Source organism: Lampetra fluviatilis, chromosome 5 (assembly GCF_964198595.1).
Source record: "Lampetra fluviatilis chromosome 5, kcLamFluv1.1, whole genome shotgun sequence".
Taxonomy (NCBI): Eukaryota; Metazoa; Chordata; class Hyperoartia; order Petromyzontiformes; family Petromyzontidae; genus Lampetra; species Lampetra fluviatilis.
The window spans coordinates 3,787,417-3,814,596 of NC_136279.1; the positions used below are offsets into that span (position 1 = coordinate 3,787,417).

A 27,180-nucleotide genomic window follows, 5' to 3' on the forward strand; every position below is an offset into this window, starting at 1 on the left:
AAATCCGCTTTAACAAACACAAAACAATGAGCGGTACTGTACATTCACTACCGTCTCCACTCTTCAAATTCGCACGATGCAGCACACGCGTGTATGTGTGTGGTTCTTTTTTGGCAGCTCCGGGCTGGTGGTGGCAATTCCACAGTTCTCTGGCACAGCCTTTCCACGGAGCATTCACTATTGGCTGCTCGCACAGTGGTACTTCGTTTTATTGACCCAGTGAGAGGTGATGGGTCGAGTTAAACTATGACCGAGATTTTAACTCACAACCCTCCGAGTGTCTGCCACGGTGCCAACCAACAACCAACCAATGGCTCAATGACACTACTTTGTGCTGTAAATCGTATTCGGAAAAAAAAGGTTTTGCTGGCTGGCTGGCTGGCTGCTCGGCCACGCGCCGACTCCCACCATGCGGTGGGGGTTTGGTGGGATTGGAGGGGGGGAGGAAGGGGGGCGAGGGGGGGGGGGGCTTGGAGGAGCACCCTGAGGGTTGTCACGCGCTAGGGGGGATCACCCAAGGGTGGGGAGGTGGGGCGATGGGGGTGGAGGAGGACCGTCGTTCAATTATGTGCAGCATTGTAACTAAAAGTTTTGCTGGCTGATAGGCTGCAGGGAGAGACTGACGGATGGCCACGTCCATAAGACGTGCGGGCTGCTGGTTATACAATAAAGCAATTATAATGAATGACACGAATGACACGTAATGTACAGCCCTTCGTTTATCCACTGCTGGATGAAGGGCTCCTCACGCTGCGTTTATGGTGGGGGGGGGGGGGTGGCGGTTTGACTGTATTTCAACCACGCTGGTCCGTTGGTCCTGTTCAGATATCCGTCATCACCCCTGATGTTCGTTGTGACCGCAAAGGATGAAATGAAAGTCATGTTGCCGAGTTCGGTGTCACGGTTGCCTTTAAGCGGTTGCACGGCCGCAATCGGTTGCTCAACCGTAGGAATTCAGACAACAGCGTGGTGCAATTATGTATAGAGATAGGCAACTTAAAGCATTGCAACAACACCCTTTAGTGCCCATTATTGCCGCCGTGATATTAAGTTAATGCGAGGGTTAATGTGTCCTCTTTGTCACGCGTGGCTTCCATTAGAGGCTGATATGAATCAGGATGGCGTGGCGTGCAATGCTTTTATCTCCTGCGCTGCAACGCTAGCAGGAGGCTTCAAAGGTGTTTCTCTCTCTCTCGGCGATTCGACTGCGGCGAATGCGCACCGGCGCTGGGCATTCAAATCGACGAAGTGAAAAAAGAATGCCCCCGAAATTGATGAATGTAACGGAGGGGAGGGGGTTTGGGAAAAAATGACGGCGGTCACGATGGGCGCTGATGAAGATGCCGATGTTACCGTCGTCATTATCCTCGTCGATCTTTACTCTTCACCGTGATCAAATTCATCGCCATCGTCGTGTTCGTAATCAACGCCATTTGCGTAATCATCATTGTTGAAAGTCATCGACGTTGTCATCATTAGTCATTCATCGTCGCCGTGATTGCATTCACAACATTTTCAGAAATCTGATCATGGTCAACAACGTAGAACGATCACCTTGATACTCATTGCGAACAACACTATATTCTTTACATACTCTTTGGTTCTTTCGGTAAAGTCACGTAGGTATAAAATAAAATCAATCACGACGTTTCGGGCGCAACACAAGCGTCCGTCATCAGGTGGGAAATCATGGTCTGCTGCTGAGGCAGACTGTCTTAAAAGGTTTGAAATGGGTGTAGCCCAAGGGTCATAAAGAAGTGGCCGGAGCTAGTGATGTTAATGTAAGAAATTAGCTGTAAATGTAAGATCGGAGAGCGGCCTCCACGACGAGGGCACGGAAGTGGCGAAAAAAACAGCTGACAGACAGGTAGGATGGAAACATCACAGTCAGTTAAGATTTTACCTGGTTAATAACGTCCTTCCAATGATTGCTCAGTTTGTACCCATCTTCTCGGTTGAAATTGTGTCTGTGTTTACATATCTGGACGGTTCATTTGAGTGACAACGTTCCCACTGCGACAACGGCCACAGGTCACGGTGAGGATCGCGGTGTTCGAATCCAGCGGCCGCCCTGGTCACGAGTGCGCGAGCAGCAGCCACGACTTGCGTGCCAAGATCAGGCCATCGTGTGCCGGGCATCAGGGCCCACATTTGCCAAATTCGAACAATGAACCCGCGAATTACTCATCTGGGTTTAAACAAAGCGAGCATCCCCCACCGCCCCCCCCCCCCCTACTGACCAAGCCACTTTTGCACGTGAGACGATCCTGGTCTCTTTAGTTCTCACGTGGTTAAAACAAAATAAATGTGAACGTAGGTATTATCAGATGTGCCTTTAACAGCGAGTAGTGTAGGACACTTAGGCCCACTGCATTGCGCAATCCCAATCCATCAGGGTGTGATTCTAGAAACAGATGCATTTGTTGGTTGTTGTTGTTGTTGTTCTGATCTGATCCTGCAGAGACGCAGAGCCCCGATATGACACCCACGGAGCAAGCTCGCTCATCCCTCAAATCACAAATCCGCCATCGCACCTCCGAACCACAAGAAAAAAACCTCATTAATCTCTCTCGCGCGCACACAACTGGGGACTAACGCTGCTCATGCTGGACTGCTCCTCGTAGGATAACGCTCTCACGCAGCGGAGCGCGCCTGCCATTCAGTTACGGTTACCATCTTCTAGGGGTGCTCGACCAGGACACGTGGTTCGCTGGCAGGCCATCCCTCCATCGGCCCCGTCCAATGTGACACACGCGCGCCCGCAATGATGCGACGAACCCCCCGTGGGATGCGGTAAAGCAAGGTGGTTGCTGGTCCGTCTACACGCGTCGATGTTGAGTTGATACTTTCGCGTGATCTGGCAGCATTACACCGGAGTTACTCTGCCCGACTCGTAATGGAGAGTCGAGAGCTCATATCCCAGTCGGGCACTCCGCGGTGGATGGCTAAACAATAATGGTTACCGTGGAGAGACTGACCCCTGACCTTAGAAGTGTAGAATTTCCACCACCTGCTCAGTGCTGCCACACGTTCACTTGAGCTTGGTGTCAACAATGTTTGCTTTGACGTAAATAACCGTGAGATTTATGGCAGCAATCATTCAAGTTATACGATGTAATCACAGTAGACATACTTGGGTAGGCCTTCATCAGCAGTGGCTGATAACGATGTTAATGACTTATTTAACACAACGGCAGGAAAAAAAAACATCTAATACATGCTTGCATTACTTTGAAACATTCAAGCAATTATGACCAGGAACGTATTGCTTTTATTATTGGCAATGTACTCTGGTCATCGTAATGAGCAGTGCATCATGCTCCACCAACCATACAGCCCGGAGTTTACAATCCTTGGAATTTAGTAAGAGGATTAGGGTTAGGGCCGGAGTCAAGTATGGGAGCAATCTACCTCGTGTGTTCGTTGTATAATGTCCTAGAAGAACCCTTTACTCGTTCTCTGCAATACAGTATTGATGTGTGCGTGTGTTTGTCTTTTGTTTCTGCTGCTGCTGCTGCTGTGCTCACACACACCACGGAGCTCGCTTGTAAAATAGCCGGGCATCTGGCGAAACGGGAACATCCTATTCCTCACTATGTGTTTATTTACTATTTTACCAGGTAAGGCCCACTGAGCTACATAGCTCTTTTTCAGAAGCGACCTGGCCACAAATGATAGCTCAACGAAGTGGCTTATCACGTGGAAATATAAAGCAGCCAAATACTCCAAACGCACGTTCCGAAATGTGAAGGGGATGAACCGGAGGAGCCCGAGAAAAATCCACACGACCACGGGGAGGGAGACACGCAAACTCTAAATGTACAGCAGGCGTCAGGGTCGGGATCGAACCCACGACCTCCTGTATACCAGGCGAGGTAGTTAACATCTCGCCACCGTGGAGCCCCCCCCGTCACTCAAAACAAGTCGTAGGTGTTCTAGATTTGAAGCTATCGTGACTGCAAGGATTCATACGCTTAGGTTTTTTCGGTAAAGTCACGTAGGTAAAAATAAATAAATAATACACATTAATAATAAAAAGACTAGAAATAATAATAGAAATAAAATAATAAATCACGACGTTTCGGAGGCACAGCAAAATAACTGTATTACTACAGTTATTTTGCTGTGCCTTTTTACACCTGATGAAGGAAGCTTGTATTGCCTCCGAAACGTCGTGATTTATAATTTTATTTCTATTATTATTTCTATTATTTATATTTTATTGTTTATTTATTTTTTATCTACGTGACTTTACTGAAAAAACCTAAGAGTATAAGTCGTAGGTGGTCTCTCTCCAAAGACGTGGCCATGATATGATGGTGATGCTTCTGGCTCGACCACTGTATCGCAGCCTTGCTGTGTGTGGGGGGCGAGAAACAACATCTGACCTTACAAGGCTACTTGCTGACACGGTACGTGATTGGATTTGGAAGCCCACGGATCCCTCGAGGTCCTTGTGCCTTTTGTGTGCCAGCTCGAAGCCGACTCTCAAGCAGGCCCTTTGCAAGGGGACACACGCAGATCCCGAGAACAAGGACCAGGAGGGGATGCAGCGGCTGGAGCTTTCACGATGGAGCGACAGGTTGGCTGCGTGGCGAGAGAGAGAGTGTGATGGCAATGAATCGGTGAGCGGAGAATTCGTCAATCAGGAGGTGGGGGAGTTTTACGGTGGATTCCGATAGATTTCTGACCACAAGTATTGTGGTTAATGCAGACATGATTCCTTGTAACAGGTTTGAGTTTGGTGTTTTAACATCTCAACACCTGTTTTGTTGTCAGAAAAAAGGCGAAAACCTATTCTCATATTTGGTACTGGCGAAGGAGTTCCCGTGATGATTCCGACAGAGCCGAAAATGCTCCCGTCGTGGGATGGTTCGTGCAAATCCAGGTGGACGATTCGATTCGACCTCCTGGTTTGGTGCAGCGGTCGAAAATGTGGCGCAAGTTTCCTGAATCCCGCACCTCCGATTCGTGCGGTTGTGTGTGTAAACTAACAACGACCCATTGACTAACACTGCCCATAGACTAACAACTACCCATGGACTAACACTGCCCATAGACTCAACACTGCCCATAGACTCAACACTGCCCATTATTATTTCCATTCTACGTGACTTTACCGAAAGAACCAAGAAGATGAATCCCTGCAGTCACGAAAGCTTTAAATCGAAATTTATACTGCCCACAGACTCAACACTACCCACAGACTCAACACTACCAACAGACTCAACACGACCCACATACTCAACACTGCAGCTCCGATGAGCACGGTTGTCTCCGTACGGTGCGAAAGAAGTCCAACACACGCACGCGCGTACAAATCCACCCGCCTCTGCCCACCGACCAGCATCCAATGGGTGCAGCACGGTCGAGCGGCGAGTCACACGTGGTGGGAGTAACGGGGCCGTCCATAAATGACGTCACGCGATTTTGGACGATTTTTGACCCCCCCCCCCCTCGTCACACGCCGTCACAAAAAGTCAGACCCCCTTAAATATGACGTCACAAAGCTCTGCGCCCCCCCCCCCCCCCCCCAAATAAAACATGCTTCAAATCGCTTTAAACTATTGTCATTGTAGTGCGCATATAATGTGGCGCTGCACTCTGATGTTGTAGGAGAAAAATGTATTAAAAAGCCTATTCAACTAAATAGAAGTTGCGCATTTTGATGTGACATTACATTTCTCAACCCCCTCTCCTCGTCACACATCGTCACAAATGTCTAACCCCCCCCCCCCAGGTGCGTGACGTCATTTATGGACGGCCCCTAACGTGTGGGCATGTCCCCACCTTTCCCCAAGATTTCCGGGCCAGCGTCGTAGAGTAGGCTCGAAATGGCCCTCCGAGCATGAGCTCTGTGGAGGTCACCTGTTGTGGAGGCCCCTCCGCCAACTGCAGGGCCTCACCCCTTTAGCCTTCACCTCCACAGCAGGATTCTTACCAGCATCACGGCAGAACTGTCCTACTACCAAAGTCAGCCGTGTGAGTGCTTAACATAGCAGCAGCAGCATTTTCCACAGTTCAAATAACCACGTTCGTTCAGCGTGACCCTTGTTAGATTGGTCGTATTTGCCGCTCGACGGCTCTGATGTAACGGTACCGACGATGCATTACCGAGTTTTGATTATCGATTCGCTTCATATGGATGATGATTTCATAGCGGTGCTAATGGCCTGGAAATATGTCGTCATCGTCATTATCGTCTCCAGCCATGTTCTATCTACCACTGGATGGAGGCCTCCTCAAGCCATCCGCATCTCTCAGTCTCGCGATGCAACAATTCACGTGGCTCCTGCACACCAGCCGAATTCATCGCTCCATCTCCTTTGTGGACGAGGCTGTCCTGTTGTGGACGGTCTGTCCTGAGCTAAACATGGGGAGAAAGAGCAAAATGGAAGTCTGGAATGACCAGCTGAGCGCCAGGAGTCAGCCAAGATCTCTGCGATAATTCTAGATTTGAAGCTTTCGTGACTGCAAGGATTCATATTCTAAGGTTTTCGGTAAAGTCACGTAGGTAAAAAATTAAAATTAATAAAAGTAAAATAAAAAATAAAATAAAAATCACAACGTTTCGGAGGCAACACCAGCCTCCGTCTTCAGGTGGAACCGTCACAGCACGATTGCTGTATCAAGTAAGAGAAATTCCAAGAAAACAGTCCTGATACAGCAATCGTGCTGTGACGGTTCCACCTGAAGACGGAAGCTTGTGTTGTCTCCGAAACGTCGTGATTTTTATTTTATTTTTATTTTACTTTTATTAATTTAATTTTTTTACCTACGTGACTTTACCGAAAACCTTAGAATACGAATCTCTGCGATACTTACATGAATTGTAAATGAAGTGGCAATATAGTGCTGCACGCGAATTCATGCTTGGCAAAGTATCGTGAATGTTTACTGTAATTTATTCCCACGGGTTTACAGACAGTTCATTACTGGTGTATGCATTCGGTGTTTGGAGGAGTGAGACTTCTTGCATCTGCCCCGGCATGCGGGCAATTTAAAAAGCAAACCGCACTTCTGCCAGCAATAAACACAGCTGCCCTTACATTATTCTCCCATTGAAGTAAATGATTTGTTGATTTCTTTGCTCGAGATCAGCAAATTCGTCCCGCCAGCTAATTGCAGTTCGACATTAAAAGCCTGGTTCTCGTGGACAAATAATGATGGTTTGTTTCTCGCAGTGCGCGCGCGAATGGGGAGGCTTTTGAGTGGCTCGGCCAGGCCCCGCCGTCCCCCACTCGTGATCGGACACGTTCCGGCACCACAGCGAAACAGCGGATCCTATCGCTAACACCACCTGCCACATGCGAGTGCCCTCACACCTATTAAGGGCACTGGTGTTGTGCCAAGAGTAAATGGTATACCAGCGCGGTGCCCAGTCCCCTATTAACTACTAAACACATTCATTTTTTTAGCCAGGTAAGGCCCACTAAGCTACACATTGTAGCTCTTTTTCAAACGCGTATCTTCCCGTGGATATTTACAGCAGCCACATACTCTGAAAGCGTGGTGTTGATTCTAAATGTGGTGGGGAAAACCGAAGGACCCGGAGAAAAAAAAACCGCGCGGCCACCGTGAGAGAGACACGCAAACTCCAAATATACAAGTGTCAGGGTCGGGATTGAACCCACGACGTCCTGTATACCACTGTCTCCGTTGTATTCATGTGTGTATGTATGTTGAACGTCTTTCGCAGTGTACGTAGCCAACCGTGCGAATCGGAGGTGCGGGTTGGGGAGGGGAAAGAAAACATACTAAACGCAAAAAGCAGTTCTAAAAGCAAAAGTGTTTTGTTTAGTGGCATGCGTTCAGCTGCTCATTCAAGGCTGAGTTGAGCTAGAGGAAGACGAGGACACATTTATGTAGCTCGATGTGCTTGCTTGGCAATTAAACCCATGTATCCGCGCCCGTAGCACGGTTTGCGAAATCCCGTCCCTCACACACTCGCCCAAACACAAACACCCCCTGTATACCCTGCACATAGACTAATTGAACAGGTTACTGTTAGCGAGCTCCTATTAAGGTCGGGGTGTGGTGTAGCCAACAGCATGCTTGATCCCCTTTGTCTCACCAGTTCCGATCTTGAGACCACCACACACGCCGGGTACTCATTCAAAGCTGAGAAAAACCTAAGCGAGTCCCAGGAACGGTTCAGATGTTCCGTACCAATGATGCTATCCAGGGGCGGGAATTGAACGCAGGTGTTGGGGTTCATAGCCCGGTGCGCTAACCACCGCACCACCGCTCTCCAAACATGCACACACACACACACACAGACAAGCGAGTGTGTGTGTGTGCATGTAAACACTCACTTGCAAGTGCACCACTTGCAGACATTAAACAAATTCACGAATGCCTAAACAAAGATTCATTACAGCTCATAATGAGAAACAGGAATTGGAAGAGGTGGGATAATGGGAAAAAATATGTAACAAATTGAACATGGCAAGAATAAAAACTAATTATGGTAAAGGGCGCATGAGACGGCGCTGAGTTCTGAGCAATGAAGGGAAAGAGCGGCATTTTTTTATTAAGATGTTGCCACGAGGAGTGAGTCAAGGACAGGGGGCCTATTGGTAATAAAGCTAGGGTGGTCAGCAAACAAGGTGCCTTCAGCCTGACGTGGGGACGTGATTGAGAGATTGAGCGAGACGCTGCATCGGGGCACACAGAGAGAGAGAGTCGGGGAAGAAAAGGGGACGGGATCGCCAAATTGTTGAACACAGACCTCTGCGTTGTTATAAATATTTCATCAAAATTCAGGCGTTCGTTATAGCTCCCGCTCCGTGATGAATTTGTTTTTTTTTTGTGCCGAATCGCACCAATGGTAATTTCGCGCATACCAGCAAAGAAGCGAAGCCCCAAGAGGAGAGGGAAAAGTCAGCTGGAAGGAAAAAGAGATACAGTGGCGAATAATAATAATAAAATATAATTTTCATTTTTTTGTAAATTTCTTGCTGGACAAAGGGCTCCCAACGCCGCGTTATTTACGGAGGCGATTTGACCGTATTTCACCACGCTGGCCGGAGAGTGGGGTGGTTCACATATCACTATCCGCTGACGTTGAACCCTGGGCCGGGCAGTTGAACTCAGGCTTGCCGTGTTTACAGCACGGTGCGATACCCGCTGTTTACCCCCCCCCCGACCGTTGGAAACTATCCAGCAGTGGAAAAAAAAGTCAACGTCGATCCACCGATTCACTTGAAATGGACAGCGGGCACGACGGGCCTTGTTGTAATCTGCAAAGTTGGTTGACCCCGCGTGTTCTCATGCAGATATAAAAAAAAAAAATTGAAGGTCGAAGGGCAACCAAAGGATGTCATTATTGAATACATTTCTGAGAGTAAATGTGCTTTGAATGAGACCTCGTCTAAATACTAAGTGGCTAATCTGTATGTTTGCATGGGTAATTCCTGCTGAGATGACTCCCGACCAATTTCGATGGCCAATGAGTATATATCTGTTTTTCAAAGCGTATGCTAGGCAGTCTATGCAAGCGAAGTAGAACATTTTGTTGAACCAGGCGAGAGAACCCACGAGGCCAGGATGACTCTCATTTGCAAGTTTGAACCCGGGGGTCAGCAAAATGACGAAAAGCAAAAAGAAACAGAGCACAGCTACTGTTCGTGCGATGTACCGTTTGCAATGGCTCTGCGCGGGAGCCCCCCGTTTCAAAACCGTACATCTTCACTAATCATTGAAGGCACCACCAGATTTTGGCATAAAACTCCCTTGAATCTCCACGGGGCTGGCAAATATTTGGTCAGCGGTGAATGGAGCATGCATGTAGGCAGAAAGATTGCCGTCTGATGAACTAGTATGAAGGGTAAACAAGGTGATATTGCGCGCTGTCTGTCTCAGTTTGTCGAGCAGCTCAATCCTTCTTTTCTCTTCCACATTTTGGCCACCCACATTTTGCCCCTCCACGAAGCGATCCTCTAGATGACGGGACCGACTGACTACATTGTCCCGAGCGAGGAGAGGCAAGCGTCAACACAGCTCCATGTCCTAGATTTCAACAACATGTTCTAATAATAATAATAATACATCATTATTCTATGACTGGTAAGTAAGTGGCAATCGCATGGCGCGATTATTACACTTTTGAATGTCACAATGACCTAATTTAAGTCTTGTTTCTAAACAAAATCCATCTGTATTGAATCATTTCTATGTTCACGTGTCTTTACTTGAATTCAGACGAAGTCACAAGACTGCATATATAATTTATTAAACATAAGACCAACCCGACATTTGACTTTCGCTGTGTAAAAAAAAACCCACTGGTATTTATAATACATCTATTCAGGCTGTGGGGACATTTCTCTTCATGCGATGAATTTTTCGCTTCGGGTAAAAATTACAAAATTGTGTTTTAAGTGGCCGGCTGACTCCCGAGATGGCAACCACCGAAACACAGCACTGGATTCAAATCACAGGCAGGGCGCCTGCGAATAAACGGGGCTCTCGAGTTTGCTGAGCTCATTGGAATGATCATGATGAAAAAATGATGAGTGGAAGCTAATCAGCATTTGAAGGCACCACCTCACACCTGCTCTAGCAACCCAGCGGCAGTACATCCCTGCCATTCCTCGTGTGTTAAGAATTCTATATGGAGCCCAAACAAAGCCCCCTGTGCTCCACAAAGCGAATACAGCCAGGGTGGCAGCGTCACCGCGCACAGCTGGAACCTCCGTGGCCTCACAACGTGAGCTCTCGGTCACCTTCATTAATCGGGCACACGAAAAGTGGCACGGAGAGTCAAAGAACCTCATGATGCGAGTCTCCGCTCGAAACCACTCTGTCTCGCGACGCAGCAGCCTCCTGTTTTGTTGTTGTTGTTGTTGCGGTGTTGCCGACACGCCCAGCCCGCCCGGAGAGTCGGGAGGGGCAGGGTTGGTGGAGAGTTGCACTTGGGGGACATTCATATCATCCCAGTATCGCTCAAGGAACTCCAAACTTTTTGTTGGGAGCATACTCGTCGGGCCGGTTTGGCGAGTCACCAGGTGAGCATATTGCACACTCGAGCACTCAAGAGAGCGCATGCAGGCAATCGCCATATCCGCAGCTTCCGTCCTTTGACCCATTTCCCCTTCGTCTGTATAGCCTGCCGCTCCCTCGACGCGCCGTCGGGGGGGGGGGGGGCACCGCCACGTTCGATGCAATCGACGAGTTTAACACCGCCGACGCTCCTCGACCACCCGAGCGAAGAGTGGCACGGTGGCTACAGCAACTGTCGTGCGGAGCGGTGGTGCAGTGGTTAGCGCGCTGCGCTACGAACCCGGCTTTGACCCGAGTTCGAATCCTCGCTCACGGTCAACACCGGTGACGATTATCTCAAACCGACCCTGGGCCTCCTCTCGGTCGACTCAGACTCAAATGAATACTTGCTGTGGTGTGTAAACATCGCCACTAGGGAGACAAAGGCGATCGGGCGTGGTGCTGGCCATCCACTCCCTTCATAGCTGCTCGCTCACAGCACTTGCCCCAACAGCCTGTTGATGCTATACGGGGGATGTTTGTCTTTGACAGCACCTGTCTCAAAATCGGAAAGTTGCAAGTTCAAGTCCTGACCAGGGGTCGATGACTCGGTCCTTTAAGCCTATCATGATCATCATCAACCATGGTCGATCTACTGCTGGATGAAGGCCCCCCACGCCGCCAGCATCTCCTGCATATGTGTCCCTCCTTCCGGGGAATTGATACAATGAGTAACCCTCGTGCGAGAAGTCGACAGTGATTGTTTTGGAACAAACTGGCCCACACCATGGGAATGTGGAATTTCTCTAACCGGCTTCAGGCCACCGGTGGAGATGAGGGCTGCTACGCTGCTCATTGGAGCAGGGTGGTCCAGTTGAGAGACTCTCCACTGGCATGGGAATGTGGAATTTCCCCCCACAACTCAGGTCCGCCAGCTAAAACGAGATCATGTCCACTTTGATGCACAATTTATTTATAAATGAGAGATAAAATTAATAATTGAATTATTTATATATGCACATAATTTACTAAGGCACCTCAATCTCGTGCCATCCCGATATTAAAATGTGAATTGGCTTGATTGCGATACTGATATTGCGACGTGCAGCTAATTGAGATATCGATTTCAAAACAATGTTTATTCAGTGCAAAGGTCCCAGTTCTCTCACATGCCCATCAAGTCGAGGTTTTCTGCAGGAGGGTGCGTGTGTGTGTGTGCATGTCTGTGTTTACGTGTTTATGTATGTTGAACTAATCTCCCACCGTACGTAGCCAACCGTGATAATCTGAGCTATGCGGGCAGCGGTAGCTCAGTGCACAACGCCCAGCCGATGTTGACGCATCGCGCCAGGTACTCATTTGAGGCCGAGTCGACCTAGGGGAGGTCCAGGGGCCGGCGCAGATAATCGCCACTGGCCGTGAGCGGCAATCGAACTCGGGTGGCAAGGTTCGTAGGGCAGCGCGCTCAACCACCGTCACGCTCACACGCGTGCCACCCCGGCTTTAATCGGTGCTCGCGAAACAGCATTTTTGCCCCAGCAGCAGCAGCAGCCTTGGTGACCCAACAGCCAACGTCCTTGCGCGTGTCTTTTACGTCGCACTGCAACGTATATGGCGTGTGCATTATAAGCAGTGTGCATGCGCACGCGAGCGTGTTTAATAATCCCGCTGTATTTATAGCACGGCCTGCCAGTTTTCGACAAATCACGCCCTCGGCGTTCCGCAGAGTTTCACCGCATCGCACGAAGCGAGCGCGACGCATTGGAGCAGCGACACCGACGACGTCGACCGTTATCGACCCATAATGTAGGGGGGGGGGGTTGGGGGGTTAGATCGCGTTAATATACAAATGTGTCGTTAAATCCGCTACCACCCGACACAGCCAATTCGTAAGGGTCGTCACGTAAATCAGAACGTGGCCAATTCGTCACTAGTGCAGCCACACCGGTGTGTTGGAGAGCCAAGCCAGAACATTTACAGTCTGAGTGCGACGTTTCGTCAGTAATTACAACCGGCATCATCAGGCGGCTGCCAGATTTGTGGAGAAGTCCTCCTGTTTCGTTCCTTAAAATTAGAGGGATACATGTGATGACGTCACTTGTGAGCCCTTCTTATGGGTAGTGGAGGAGGGGGGGGTGGCGATTAATGTATGCATATAAATTACAATGGGTATCCATTGCCTACGTGTTAAAGCGTTATCAACCCAATTGTCCTAAACAACCGTGACAATCTGTGCGTCTGGTGAGCCGCGGCCCCACTGACCACCCTCCCCCTTCCCCTCCCAACCACCCACCCCCCCCCTGCTCCCGTTCCTTTAGAAGTGAGGGAGGGCGATTAAGGTCTTAAAATGGAGCTGGTGACCTCGGGATGTCACCAGCGGTAAGCTTCGACGAAATGCGGCGCAGGGCGCTGGCGGTGGGTGGTGGGAGACTTTCGCGACGATCAGGGAGAGTCGAACAAGGTCTTCTGCTACTGTACAATCGTCGTTCGGCGTTGCCAAGACCTACATCGAACGCATTTCCACGCCGCGGTTTTAATAGGTTTTAATAGGTTTTAATAGGTTTTAATAGGGGGCCGCATTTGTTTTCGCTTTCGTTTCACGGCCTGATTGAGCGGTGAGTTATCCAGCGATGCAGAACATATTGCGTGAGAAGGTCAACGTGTCCCCCCCCCCCCACGTGCACGACCAATGATTGAGACGTGTCCATCGTGGTTGGTAATCGCTGAGCCACCCTGGAATACTGCCGTTGACTCGTACACGAAGTGGTGCGCATTTTATCGACCAACCCCCGTCCCCGTCCCCGCACACAGATGATGGTTTAATTAGTCTCCTGAGCGGGATATGAAACTCGCGACCTTCCAATGGCGAGCCAGGCGCTAGGGTCACAGAGCGGCCCTTGTCAGGGTCACTGCAGTACGTAAATAAATATTACACACACCTCATCCAGCAGTGGATTGACAAAAGGCTGATTTTTTTTCGTCTGTTATCTACATCCGCGGTATGTGTATATCCAGTTGGGGAAAAACACTCCTTGAAATAAAGTACAAATCGATCCAATAGCAACGTTGGGTAAAGTGGTATTCATTTTTAAAAAGACGCGATATATAATGGAACGAGCTATTGTGGACGACTGGGTAGACATATAGGGATTGTGTGTGTGCCATTCGCTCCCTCTCTCCCACTCTCTCTCCCTCGCTCTCCCACTCTCTCTCCCTCGCTCTCCCACTCTCTCTCCCTCGCTCTCCCACTCTCTCTCCCTCGCTCTCCCACTCTCTCTCCCTCGCTCTCCCACTCTCTCTCCCTCGCTCTCCCACTCTCTCTCCCTCGCTCTCCCACTCTCTCTCCCTCGCTCTCCCACTCTCTCTCCCTCGCTCTCCCACTCTCTCTCCCTCGCTCTCCCACTCTCTCTCCCTCGCTCTCCCACTCTCTCTCTCTCCCTCTCTTCTCTTTATTCCGCTCGTGATGTGTGCTCTCCCATCTGTCACACGTGAACTGCTGACGCCGGTAAAAAGAAAGAAAAAAAACCTCGGGCTGTTTCACGGCGAATGGAAATTGAGAACCTGGCACGCACGTACACACATGCACACGGGCACACACGGAGACAGACACACATACAAACACAGCGTGTATGTACAAAGACACGCACACATGTACAGACAGACAACAAAGACAAACAAACACGTACATACATGCATGACACACACACTCACATAGGGACACACTCCCACAACAAAGACCTCCCGTGTAGCCTGAACATTATCTTGGGGCAAGTGCTGTCAGCGAGCATCTATTAAGAGCACTGAACACGTGGTGTGGTCAATAAGCTCCACCGACTTCACTCCCCCATTGATAAGGTTGATCGCCACATCACCTACCAAGCCACGCACTCATTGCAGGCCTATTTGAACGATTGGAGGCCCAGAATAGGTTCTGGATACAAATTGTTAACGAGCGTTGAACATTAATTGGAACCCTTAACATTGATGGTAAATAGGCACATGCATGCACACTCATGCACACACAAGGACACGGGCACGTACATTGGAAAAATAGCATGAACAAGTGATGTTGAGATGCGTATATAAAGTGTGCGTATTTTGTTACTCCTAAAATAATAAACGGCAGGGAATGCAACATCTTCATTGCTCGTGGAATTATTTACACTGGAATAATTCAGCTCCGCGGACCGCGACGTGCCAACGTTGAACAATTCCCACGACAATACAACATTGGGCACAGCACAACCCGATTGAGTGTTCGTGCAGATGCACCGTTTCTTTTTCAAAAAATGACCAGGGAACACCACGAATTATTACCGTGGGAGACAAAGTTATCATTATGTGTCGCAACCAGCGTTTTTCAAAATTAGAATCTAGAATTGTGTAACATGCCCTATCATTACAAAATGAAACCATTATGCCTTCAATTAACGTACAACTTTAGAGCAAATCACCGTGCAAGCAACAAAGAGGACTCAGAGAGTGAATCGAATTAATAACAATGGATCTGTTTTCCTTCACCAAAAGGATTGGGCGGACGCTGTGGCAGACAAGCTCGACTCACAACCGGTAATCGTCTGAGTTAAATCCCTGGTTACGGCTCACCTCATCGGGATTTTCATCTGTCCAAATAGCCGACAATGTGAGTACCACTTTTGTGGGAAGTGAACATCGGATTGTCCGAAGAATAACAGTCCATCGTTCACCCAAAGTAACATGAAATTGTCACCACCAGTGCAGCGTCACCAATGGAGATACCCACTGCACCACGCTCGCATGAGCCGCACGCTTTGAATTTGACCTCACCCAGAAAAAAAAAAACTGAACTATCCACATTTCATTTGTTCCAGCAGGATCCGGCAATTAGGGCATTTCGCATATTCCTTCTCGGTTGTGCGTGTCCACGTGCGGGAATCGACGATCCACGATAATAGAGGGCGCAATGCAAACGTTGGCAACGTACACTTGACGAACGCCCCCGTTATGTCCACGTTGCGCGTTGTGCCACGCGCTCTTCAATGCGACGATGCTACACTGCCACGGCTCTCAAGAGTCGAGCAGAGCCGCATTGATTTGCACATTTGCGAGGCAATTTTCCCCGAGTGCTCGCCGATTTTCGGCGGTGCAAATGTTAATACAGCGGTGGCAATTAGAAGGGAGGAGAAGGGAGAAGAAGGAGAAGAAGAAAAACACCAACCCAGCGAGGCATTGGCGCTGATTATTAGACCAGTCCACGGGCAAATGCGTGCGCGTAGCCGCCACTGCTACAAGGACGGCGGTTGCGAGTGGAGATTGGCGCTGTCCGTGGTGCTGAATCGCCCATCGGTTGCAGAAAAGCCCTTCCGCGCCTCGACACAGAGGCCAACGCGTAGCGCCGACTGCATTGTTTCGTAAGACAAATGTCAACATAGAGGGGTGATAATGTAAAGTGAGTGTAATTAATAGCGGACCGGAGACAGCTTGCGTCACAAACCGACCCCCAACCCCCCCCCCCCTCCATCAGCCTTATGATTCCAAAGTGGATCTTTCCGGTAGCGTGATTGATTTTGCTCATCCGTAAAGAATTCTGTACAAGTGATGGGAATTGTTCTTGGCCGCTCATTTGTTACTAAAGCTGAGGCTGCAAGCTGCGTGTCACCCGGAACCTCGTGCACACACACACACACACAAAGTCGAGCACACACGCAGTCATATACGCGCACACGCAGTAGGCACACACCCACCCACATGCACACACACACACACACATTCGCGCGCGGGCACGTACAGCCACCAAATGGTGTGAGCAGACAGACGGAGCGATCTACGAAAAAATTATCAGCGCAATCCCAGTGTTCAAAAAAGTCCATACAGCGCAGAAGACCCATAACACATACCAGGCGCAGGAGAACGCTGGGTTGCCGCAAAGGCGGAAATTAGTTTTTTTTTGCAGGATATTAAAAAAGAAATCCAACAGTCTATACGAAGGGATGGAGTGAGGGGCGGGTGTGGTTGCTTAGTGGATGTGTATGGTTGGTGGGTGGGTGTCGGCGTGAGTGAATGAGTGGTTGTTGGAGTTGGTTGTGGTGGTGGTGGGGGGGGGGAGTGTTAGAAGGGGCCCCTTTACAACGAAATAGCAGCAATCATTCGCAATGCCGCAGTACGCTCTCAGAGACGCACTTGACGAGCCATTTTAAAAGTTACACAACACTTTGGCCATTAGGAGTGACCATAAACCGCGCGGCGTGCCACAGTCAAACACTCTCAACCGATCAATTATAAAAAAAACAAGACAGAATACGGTACGGTACTTTATAAAGCAGCGTTACTATCAGCAACACCACTCGTTACCGCCACGACCATCGAACAACTAAACTTGTGCAGAGTGTTACTTATACACGGAACCCACACACACGCCACATCGAGGGAGAGATGCGATGCGCTACATAGTTCTTGCCTTCCCAGTTCTTCTCGGTTCCACTGTTCCGTCCTCTATATGGGCAACAACAAAAAAAATCTCGCCTTGTTACTTACCGGGCCTGGCGCTGCTGCTTTATCGACGTCTCCCCACCAGGAACGTCCGGAACAGCCGAATTAAAAAAAAAAGATGCAATAAAAAATATGTATACAACCCCCACTGAACAGATGAAACAACGCAAGGTCGATGAGCTGACCAGAGGAGAGACGCCTGCTTTATCTCGCCTCGGAGAATGATAATGATGCTGCTGCTGCTGGTGGTGGTGGTGGTGTAACGAAGCTTTAAAAAGAAATCACTGCAACGGACCTCTTCCTCGCTGGTTCGTTGTTCGTCTTCCCCGTAACCGAAATCGCGATCGGTGTAGCTGGGAGCGGTCGTGGTATGAGACGGCGGGGGAGCGGGTGTGTAGGTGGTGTTGGTGGTGGTGGTAGGGGCGGGGTGCGTAGGGGGATGTGTAAGCGTGGAGAGGAGAGGGTGTGTGTGTGTGTTGGGTTGGGTGAGGCTTGGGGGAAGGGTTGGCGGTGAGCGTGGGGAGGGGGGATGAGAGGGAGGTTGGGGGAGGTGGTCGTGGAGATGGCCGTGCAGTGGTAGAAAGCTTTGTGGGCGGGCTTTTAAAAAATACGTTTAAAATAATAATAAATGAAGTCGAATTAAGGCTGTGCAGTCGGTTTTGGGATTTTTCTTTCTCTCCACCACTATTTGTGAAGCTGCAAGGGGCTGTGGTGGTGGTGGTGGTGGTTTTACAGGCCGCCTCGCGCACGCAAATGCGGATGATAGAAAGGCGCGTGTGCGTGCGGTGCGTATACACAGAAATTGACTCGCGCACACAGACATTGTCACACACGTGCGTGTGGTGCACACAGACACTGTCACACACGTGCACACAGACACTGCCACACACGGCGTGTGGTGCACACAGACACTGTCACACACGTGCACACAGACACTGTCACACACGGCGTGTGGTGCACACAGACAGTCACACACATGCACACAGACACTGTCACACACGGCGTGTGGTGCACACAGACACTGTCACACACGTGCACACAGACACTGTCACACACGGCGTGTGGTGCACACAGACACTGTCACACAAGTGCGTGCGATGCACACAGACACGAGCACACACGTGCACACAGACACTGTCACACACGGCGTGCGATGCACACAGCCACTAGCACACACGGCGTGCGATGCACACAGACACTAGCACACACGGCGTGTGGTGCACACAGACACTGCGGTGCACACAGACACTGTCACACACGGCGTACGTTGCACACAGACACTGTCACACACGGCGTGTGGTGCACACAAACACTGTCACACACGTGCACACAGACACTGTCACACACAGGCACTGTCACACAGACACTGTCACACACGGTGTGTGGTACACACAAACACTGTCACACAGACACTGTCACACACGTGCACACAGACACTGTCACACACATACACTGTCACACAGACACTGTCACACACGTGCACACAGACACTGGCACACACGTGCACACAGACGCTGTCACACACGTGCACACAGACACTGTCACACACGTGCACACAGACGCTGTCACACACGTGCACACAGACACTGTCACACACGTGCACACAGACGCTGTCACACACGTGCATGTGGTGCACACAGACACTGTCACACACGGTGTGTGGTACACACAGACACTGTCACACATGTGCACACAGACACTGTCACACACAAACACTGTCACACAGACACTGTCACACACGTGCACACAGACACTGTCACACACGTGCACACAGACACTGTCACACACAAACACTGTCACACAGACACTGTCACACACGTGCACACAGACACTGTCACACACGTGCATGTGGTGCACACAGACACTGTCACACACGGCGTGCGGTGCACACAGTGGCACGCGCACAAACGTGTTGTGCAGTGCACACAAGCACGAGCACACACGTGCAGTGGGACTAGCGCATCACGTGCAATGCACACGGTGGCACTATCACACAATGACACGGTGCACACGCGTGCATCACACAGTGGTTCGAGAACACACGTGTGTGATGCACACAGTGGCACTAGCACATCCGTGTGTGCTGCACATGTTGGCACTCGCGCGCTGTGGCACTCGCACACAGTGACACTAGCAAACACGTGCGGTGCACACGGATGTCACTAACACACACACACACACACGCGTGTGCGTGCGATGCACACGGTGTCACTCTCACACAGTGGCACTCTCACACAGTGCCACTAACACACTCACACGTGTGCAGGGCCGCGCTCCCGGCGCTAATCGATCCATCTGTCCGCCAGTCACGTGCTTCGCATGCAGCCGCCGGCAGCCAATCGCGTGGCGCGCTCAAGGTCGTTCCCTCTCCGCGCGCCACAACCGCGTGCACAGCGCGCGCCGAGAGTCACGTGGTGCGCGTGTGCGCGCGCGCGCGCGCGTGTGTGTCTTGTGTGTGTGTGCGCGTCGTGTGTGTGTGTGTGTCTGTGCGCGTGTGTGTCTGTGCGCGTGTGTGTCTGTGTTTACACTAATGCACGTTCTCTAGCCCCAATAGTCTTAATGAATGTATCTGAATTTGTGCGCGTGTGTCTATACACTGACACTGCCAAACATTTGGGTGCGCGTGCTATTTGTCACACCATCTATAAGACTGCTTGTGTGTGTACATGCCCCAGTGGTCTACAGGGGGATCTTTCCCTTCTATTGTGTGTGTTGGTGTGCTGCGCGTTGTTGTGAAAGTGCATATGCACGAGTAGATATGTGTGTGTGTGTGTGATAATTCGTGCGCTCTCTACAATATAGTGAATGTCGTGTGGATCGCTGCCCGAGTGCAATGCTCCCTTGGCCCAACAGTCTCAAGGGACATCGTGACCGGTTCAGATATCACCAGCCACTGATCTCGACCACTGCCAGGAATGGAACTCAGGTTTTCGCACGTTCCACGCCGTTGCGAATTACTGTTGCCATAATGTGGATAAGGTAAAGCCTTGGTCTCCCTACAATTACATAAGCATTCTAGTAATGGGTTCCTGCAAATTACATGCTAGAATACGTACACTATGACCTTGTGCATTTTTTTTGTTATTTAATCAGCGCCTTTCATGTGGCTTCACAATAGCGCCCACGCGTTCAGTCGAGATTCATTTGCTAGGTGGCTGGATGGCTCAGAGGTCAGAGCGTTGAGCCCACGACGCTGATATACTGGTGGTTTTAATGCAGAGTTTCAGCCACCTGTAATTAAACTGGGTTCTGAAGTGCAGTCAGTTGATGGTTTCAGCCCAGTCACCAGTGACTCACACACACAATAAATACATAACACCTTCACATTCAATTTAGTTTCACTCGTAATTTGGCCAAATTCCCGCTCTGACGATTCAAAATTGCGGGCATGACTGTCACGTGACACACAATCTCATAGCGGTGCCGTGAGTGCGGCAGAGTGCACCCCCTAGTGTTGAACGGAGGGCGAGCGCACTTGAAGGAGATCTCGAGGCGAAGGTCGTCACGTGAGACATCTCTCCCGCAGCAGTCCTTCCGACACACAGGGCGCGCTGTTCCGTGACATTTCTAAACTAATTCTTCATCTCATAACGTGATGTAGCGTGGAATAGCACAAATGGAATAAATTGGGATAAAATACGTTCTCCCCATCCCCCCATTCGACCCCTCCCTCTCTACATTCCCCCATTTATTTTTAACCCCCCCTTCCCCTGATTCATTTGCAAGCACTAATTGGATCCGTCACAACGTCGCCCAAGTCAGGCCAGATCTTTCTTTTCGCAGCGTGCTGTTTCCGTGACCTCCATCGCTTAGGTCACTGGATGCCAATTTTCCTGACAAAACAGCATTTTTTTTTCCGCCATCCTTATAAAAGCCCTCCATCCATTCTTCTCAGTTCCTTGACATTAACGGGCTTTCCCCCAAAATACAGAGAAAAATAACGGCTAGGCTGTGTGTTTTTATTTTAACAGTCTGCGCGCGTGGAACGGAACGCGGGGTCAGAGACACCCCGAGAACAATTCTCATTTAATTCGTAATCAGAGTTAAGCCGGGCGCTCTTCGCGTTAAACATTTGCATCCATTTTGAGCTTCTGCCGGTTTGTGAAGAGCAAGGCATGCAACATCACCGCCACTGTAGATTCGATCCAACAAATTAACCTGCCGATATTCTACAGCCATTTGCCAATCCACTGCTGGATGAGGGCACCGGCACGCCGTGTCAGTCTTGAGGGTTGTTTGACCATACTTCACCATGCTGGTCGCTGTGAGTTGATCATGGGGGGGGGGGGGGCGGGTGGGGGGTTAAAATATTACTCGCCACTGATGCTAGCCGTTGATCTCAAGTTGCCAGGTTCATAGCGCCCTGCGCTAACCGATTAGCCAGCACTCTACCCCCCAGAATAGAACACGGTGTGCAAAAGGCAGAACATTCATTTACGTAAAAACCAGTACTATAATAGCCTTAACTTAAAAAAAAACTAATTAGCCCTTGCGTACGTCCACGTAACGGTTTGGAACGGTAACGTTCCATCGTGAGCCGGAGCCGAACCCCCGTGGAAGTGTCACCACCGGTTCACGTTGGCAAACAACAACAACAACAACAACGGGGGATTTAAACTAAAGTTGGACAATTGACCAAGGGAAGGCTGCGATGGGGGGTGGGAGCAGCTGAGCGATAGGAGTCGATCGAGATCTACAATGGCCCAACGAGTCGTGACCTACATTATACACGTTTCCAAAGCAATTTACTTGGCTATATATATTGTTCCACCCCCAGATGAAATGTGAATTATCTGGAAAATGCAGTACAGTGTGTAATGATAGTCTAAGAGGTAGACAGTCGGAGGAGGAGGAGGATGGTTGTGTTATTTTTGAAGAAAGTGAATTGAATAGTGCAAAGGGGGTACATACGAAAGTGCACAAAGAGGAAACATTTCCAATCGGTGAGGATTACTCGCTGCTGTGGCACGAACCAGCAACGTGGATACGGCACTGACGACAACAACATTTTTTAAAAACAAAAGCTACAAAGCGCTCGAACAATGGGTGGAGAGGTCCACTCTCGGAACAGCACCCCGAGAGACGCAAAGAGGAGCACTTGGATCAAGAAACAATTGTACATCTGAGACATCGTGTTGGCCTTCATCCAGCGGTGGATAGACAATGGCTGCTGATGATGATGATGACGATAGTCTAGGATGTAAAATGCCCCCGCCCCCCTCCTGCCCCAGCACTGGCTCAAGGCTGCTGACGGTGATGAGCGGTCAATCCCATTGCTTGTTTAAATCAGAAGATGCTTTCACGTGTTAGCATCTGAACGCATGAAGGCACGTGGTTATTATAACCAGTACTGTTAATGAGTCTTTCGTTGCCGCAACGCTCACGTGATGAATGTAGATAGTTCAATGAAAAAGGAACTAGCGTGTCCATTTATTTTAATCAACCAGTACGTCCATTTAAACGTAACACGAGCACGTTAATTAATAGAGCAAGAAAACAAAGTGTATCGGTGTGTGTCTAAGCATGGCCGGATGCATAAGTCACCGTGAACATGTAGCTAAACTTTGAATATTTACCGACAAAACGAATCCATAATAGATAGAGGTTTTCTTTTGGGGTTAGATTACGTGAATATAAATGTCGTTGAAGCCGCCACCACCCATCACAGCCAATTAGTAATGCTTGTCACGTAAGCAAAACGTGCCAATTAGTTGCTAGTTCAGCACACGGGTGTGTTGGAGAGTAAACCCACTACAACATTTACAATTCGAGTACTGTGACGTTTCGCCGGTAATTGCAACCAGCTTCGTCAGGCGACAGCCAGGATTCATGTAATTTTTTTTTACACGTCAATCAGAATTGACATTTATATTTACGCGACCTAACCCCAAAAGAGACCTGTATTATTGATAATATTGGCTTGCGAAAGCCTATCCACGCGTTAAACAAATCCATTGGAATACTGAACGGTACACATTAGCAATCATCGCCCCCTACCGCGAAAACGTGGCAGGACCCTCCTGAAAAATAAAAATCCGCGGAACTCGACGACGGCTTTCCTGGGCAAGACGAGCGCAATCGTGACACAAGTAAATGCGCGTTTACGTTGGGTCATCCATAAACGGGGCGCGTGGTACGGGCGGTGACATAAAACTATGGGAGAGATATAAAACTGAGCCAGTTTCATGAGAAAAAAAACACATTCGCCAATAACACTGTGGCCTTAAAACGGGGGTGGGGGGGGGGTATGTGATAAGCGAAGTTTCAAGCAAATGCCCTTCTTCATAGAGCATAAATAGCACATTGGTGAATGGAGCCCTCCCAGCCCCACGTGGATGGGGGCCTGGTGTCATTTGCCTTGCCCCGGCTGCCCCAGCTGCCCCTGTGGCTCGTCGTTGTTGTTGTTGGCGGTGGTGCAGGGCCCTGGTTGATTGGTTTAGGGGCTGTGTCGCGGCGATGCTCTCTCCTCTCTCTCTCCTCTCTCTCCTCTCTTCTCTCTCTCCCCGTGTCCACCTCCCAAGCCCCAAACCTTAACCTTGACCCTGACCTTCATTTGGCCTTCACTTTTATTCAGCATCTTGAGATGAAATTGGCGTTTTTGATGCGATATGCGTTTGGTGTTGTTGGAAGTGGTAATTGTAACAAATGTACAGGTATTTTATTATGTTTTATTTTTATTATTTTATTATTTCAATTCTACTTGACTTTACCGAAAAAAACAAGAAGATGAATCCCTGCAGTCACGAAAGCTTTAAATCGAAAAATGAACAGGTATTTATTATTATTTAGCGTGATGCAATTCTTATTAATCGTCAACCTTACGAAGGGTCGTGGCACGATGCCTACGCTCGTAGTTGTTTGGGGTGTAAAACAATGTAAGTGGTTAAAGTCTTGCAGAAATGCGGACGGCGGGTATCGTGATTGGCAGAGTTGCAGAGATGAAATTACGTCAGTTCCCGAATGTTAATGATCCACCAGAAAAAAAAACTTGTCACGTTACGAGAGGATGTATTCGCGGCGAGCGGTATTTTTAGCAGGATCCGGGCCATCAAATTCATTTGCAATGCATCATCAGCCGCCACGACACGAAGGAGGGCATTTATTACTGTCGAAGGATTGATCAGAAAAATGGCTCTGAATGCGCCACCGGGCGCTCCCGTTTCAAGGTCACGTCGGGCTCAAAATAGTCCGGATTCAAATATCATAAGAGGCAGATAACGTTACCCTGACACCGCGAGACATTCGCCTCCGCGACGCTCCCCCGACCCCCCCCCCCCCAAAGTGCAAATTGCGTGAAACGTTTCGCCCTTCGTGCAACTGCCGAGATCTACTTCACTTATCAAGACTAAACTAAATTCTGTAAACACGCGGTCATATTTTATAAAATAATATTGTGTGGGCGGGCGGGGGGGGTTCTCTCTCTCTCTGCCTCTGCGTTTCACACTAGAGCAAGCGCACTGTATGCATATTTGCTAGAGTGGCTATTTTTGTACGTGTGTGTGTGTACGCGTGCGTGCGTCTGTTGTTCACACACACACACACTGCGAGATGTGTGTGTCTGTGTGTGGCAGTGGGAGAGAACTGCGCCGTGCGCTCATGGAGGGCTGCGTTCGATTCCAGGCCCCGGCTCACGACGCCGATGAGTGATCTCGAAACCAGTTCGGGGACCCACACCGAACCAACCGTCGCTCACCAGCGTGGTAAAGTATGGCCGCACGACACCCATGACCGACGAGGCATGGGCAACCCTTCATCCGGCAGTTGATTGTGAATTGCGAATTATTATACGAACGGTCAGAAATGTATCACACGTTAAAACAATTATATACCACCGGTGATGCGGTGCCAGAGCACGATCAGAAGGTTATTCCAATCCCAATCAGTCGTCGACTCATCCCATCATTCTTCGAGGGCTGTTTCGGTGACTATCTCCGTCCGTGGAGAGTCAAACATTTGACCAACGGAGACACTTTGCCTCCCTTTCATAGACACGGGGAATTCCGAGCACGCGCTCGGGACGGCCAAGCGAAAGACATCATCGGCCGTGTGATCTATCCCCACGGCTGAATGAACGCATCCCCGATGAAAATCCCCAATGGCCTCGCGATGCGGCAATATTTCAGTCTCCTGCAACGGCGTGATTCGATGTCTTTCGTAGCGTGTTCCCATTTATTCGGCTGCCACTCCGTAATTAGTCTCGACCACCGGTCGTCATCCCTTCGAGCGATGCGGCTTTCAAAAACAATAAAACTAAATTTTTTTGCTGGGGGTCCCCCCCCTCTCCCAGCATGTACATTACTAAACGCGCTAATGCTTCCTAATCCACGCGATGTGTGTCCCTCTCTCTCTGTCTCTCTGTGTGTGTCTCTCTCTCTGTGTCTGTCTGTGTCTCTCTCTCTTTGTGTCTCTCTCTCTGTATCTCTGTGTCTCTCTGTGTCGCTCTGTCTCTCTCTGTGTGTCTCTCTCTGTGTCTCTCTGTGTGTGTCTCTCTCTCTGTGTCTGTGTCTCTCTCTGTATCTCTCTCTGTGTCTCTCTGTGTCTCTCGGGGCGAACGCGAAGCGTGCAAACCCTCATCCCGTGCATCTCCGCGCACTTTTCAGCCGTCGTGCCGTCTTCTTCGTCGTCCGCGCGTCTCATCCATATGGCATCACGGTTACGACATACGCTACATTAACTAACATACCCCTCTGCTGCTGCTGCTGTTGTCGTTAGTCATCGCATGTGGTGCTCACGCTTCCGCGGTGGCTGTCGCTTGCGTTGCCGTGGGTGATTATGAAGTGAGACCGGGGGGGGCGGGGGGGGGGGTATGAGGGTGGTATGGGGGTGGGGGGTGGTATGGGGGGGGGGGTGTGCGGCCCGGTGATTTTGGACACACTCCGTGACATCGCGGGGTCGTGAATCCTGCTTATCTAACTCATGCTCTTTATTCAGCAGCCGCTCGAAAAACGCATTTCTCTCTCTCTCTCCCCCCTCGCCACGCGCACCGAGGCCTGGGGTTGTTTTTTTATCAACAGGAATCGCAACTTCATCAGCATTTTAACGACTGGGAATTGACAATGATCATTACTTTGCATATATATATTCTTAAAACTACGCGCGAAACAGCAGCGCGTGACGTCAGATGGCTTGAACACATGAGACTTGGAATGCGTTATGCATGAGCCATGATCTATCCACTGCTAGGCGAAGGTCTCCGCGAGCCGCCCGTCATCTCTCGCGATCCTGCGATGGAACGATTCAGATCGGCTTCCTACCCACCAACTGATCATCTCAGCGCTCTGTCTCCACCGAGGTCGAACTCGCGGGTGAATTCCCACCCGCTTATGTCACTCGTCTCGACCATCGAAATGCACCACCACCACCACCGTTCATTACCACGCAACTTGAGAATCATTTTCAAGAGGGTCTATTTTTTGGGGCTGCGGGCGTGCGTGGAGAACACGCATGCACACGAGGAGATGCCAACCGGAGGGAAGCAGAGGGTGTGGTGCTTAGCGCGTTGCACTGTGAATCCGGCTACCTGAGTTCCATTTACCTGCCACAGCTGACATCGGCGGTTGAGCGATATCCGAACAGGGTCCGTGGCCTTCTTCCCGTGTCACCAACCCGCACTGACCAGCGTGGTGAGGTTACACAGTCACGCAAGCCCCCCCTCCCCCCCACACACTGCGACGAGACATTTGTATAGTAGCGTATTGACACAGGGCTGGAAATGTTCACATGCTATTT

The 27,180-nt window shown here is 49.8% G+C and overlaps 1 protein-coding gene across 4 annotated transcripts in view; it reads right to left on the reverse strand.

The window, feature by feature from the left end:
* Positions 1–27,180, reverse strand: part of LOC144932431 (synaptotagmin-2-like) — a 302,182-nt gene that overhangs the window by 159,283 nt on the left and 115,719 nt on the right. Inside the window, exon 1 of one of the 4 annotated variants that reach the window (XM_078856486.1) lies at positions 19,708–19,807. The exons of 1 other annotated variant lie outside the window; for it this stretch is intronic. The gene's annotated coding sequence lies outside the window, so the exon portion shown is untranslated. 2 more of the 4 variants (XM_078856488.1, XM_078856485.1) reach the window with 2 other exon arrangements.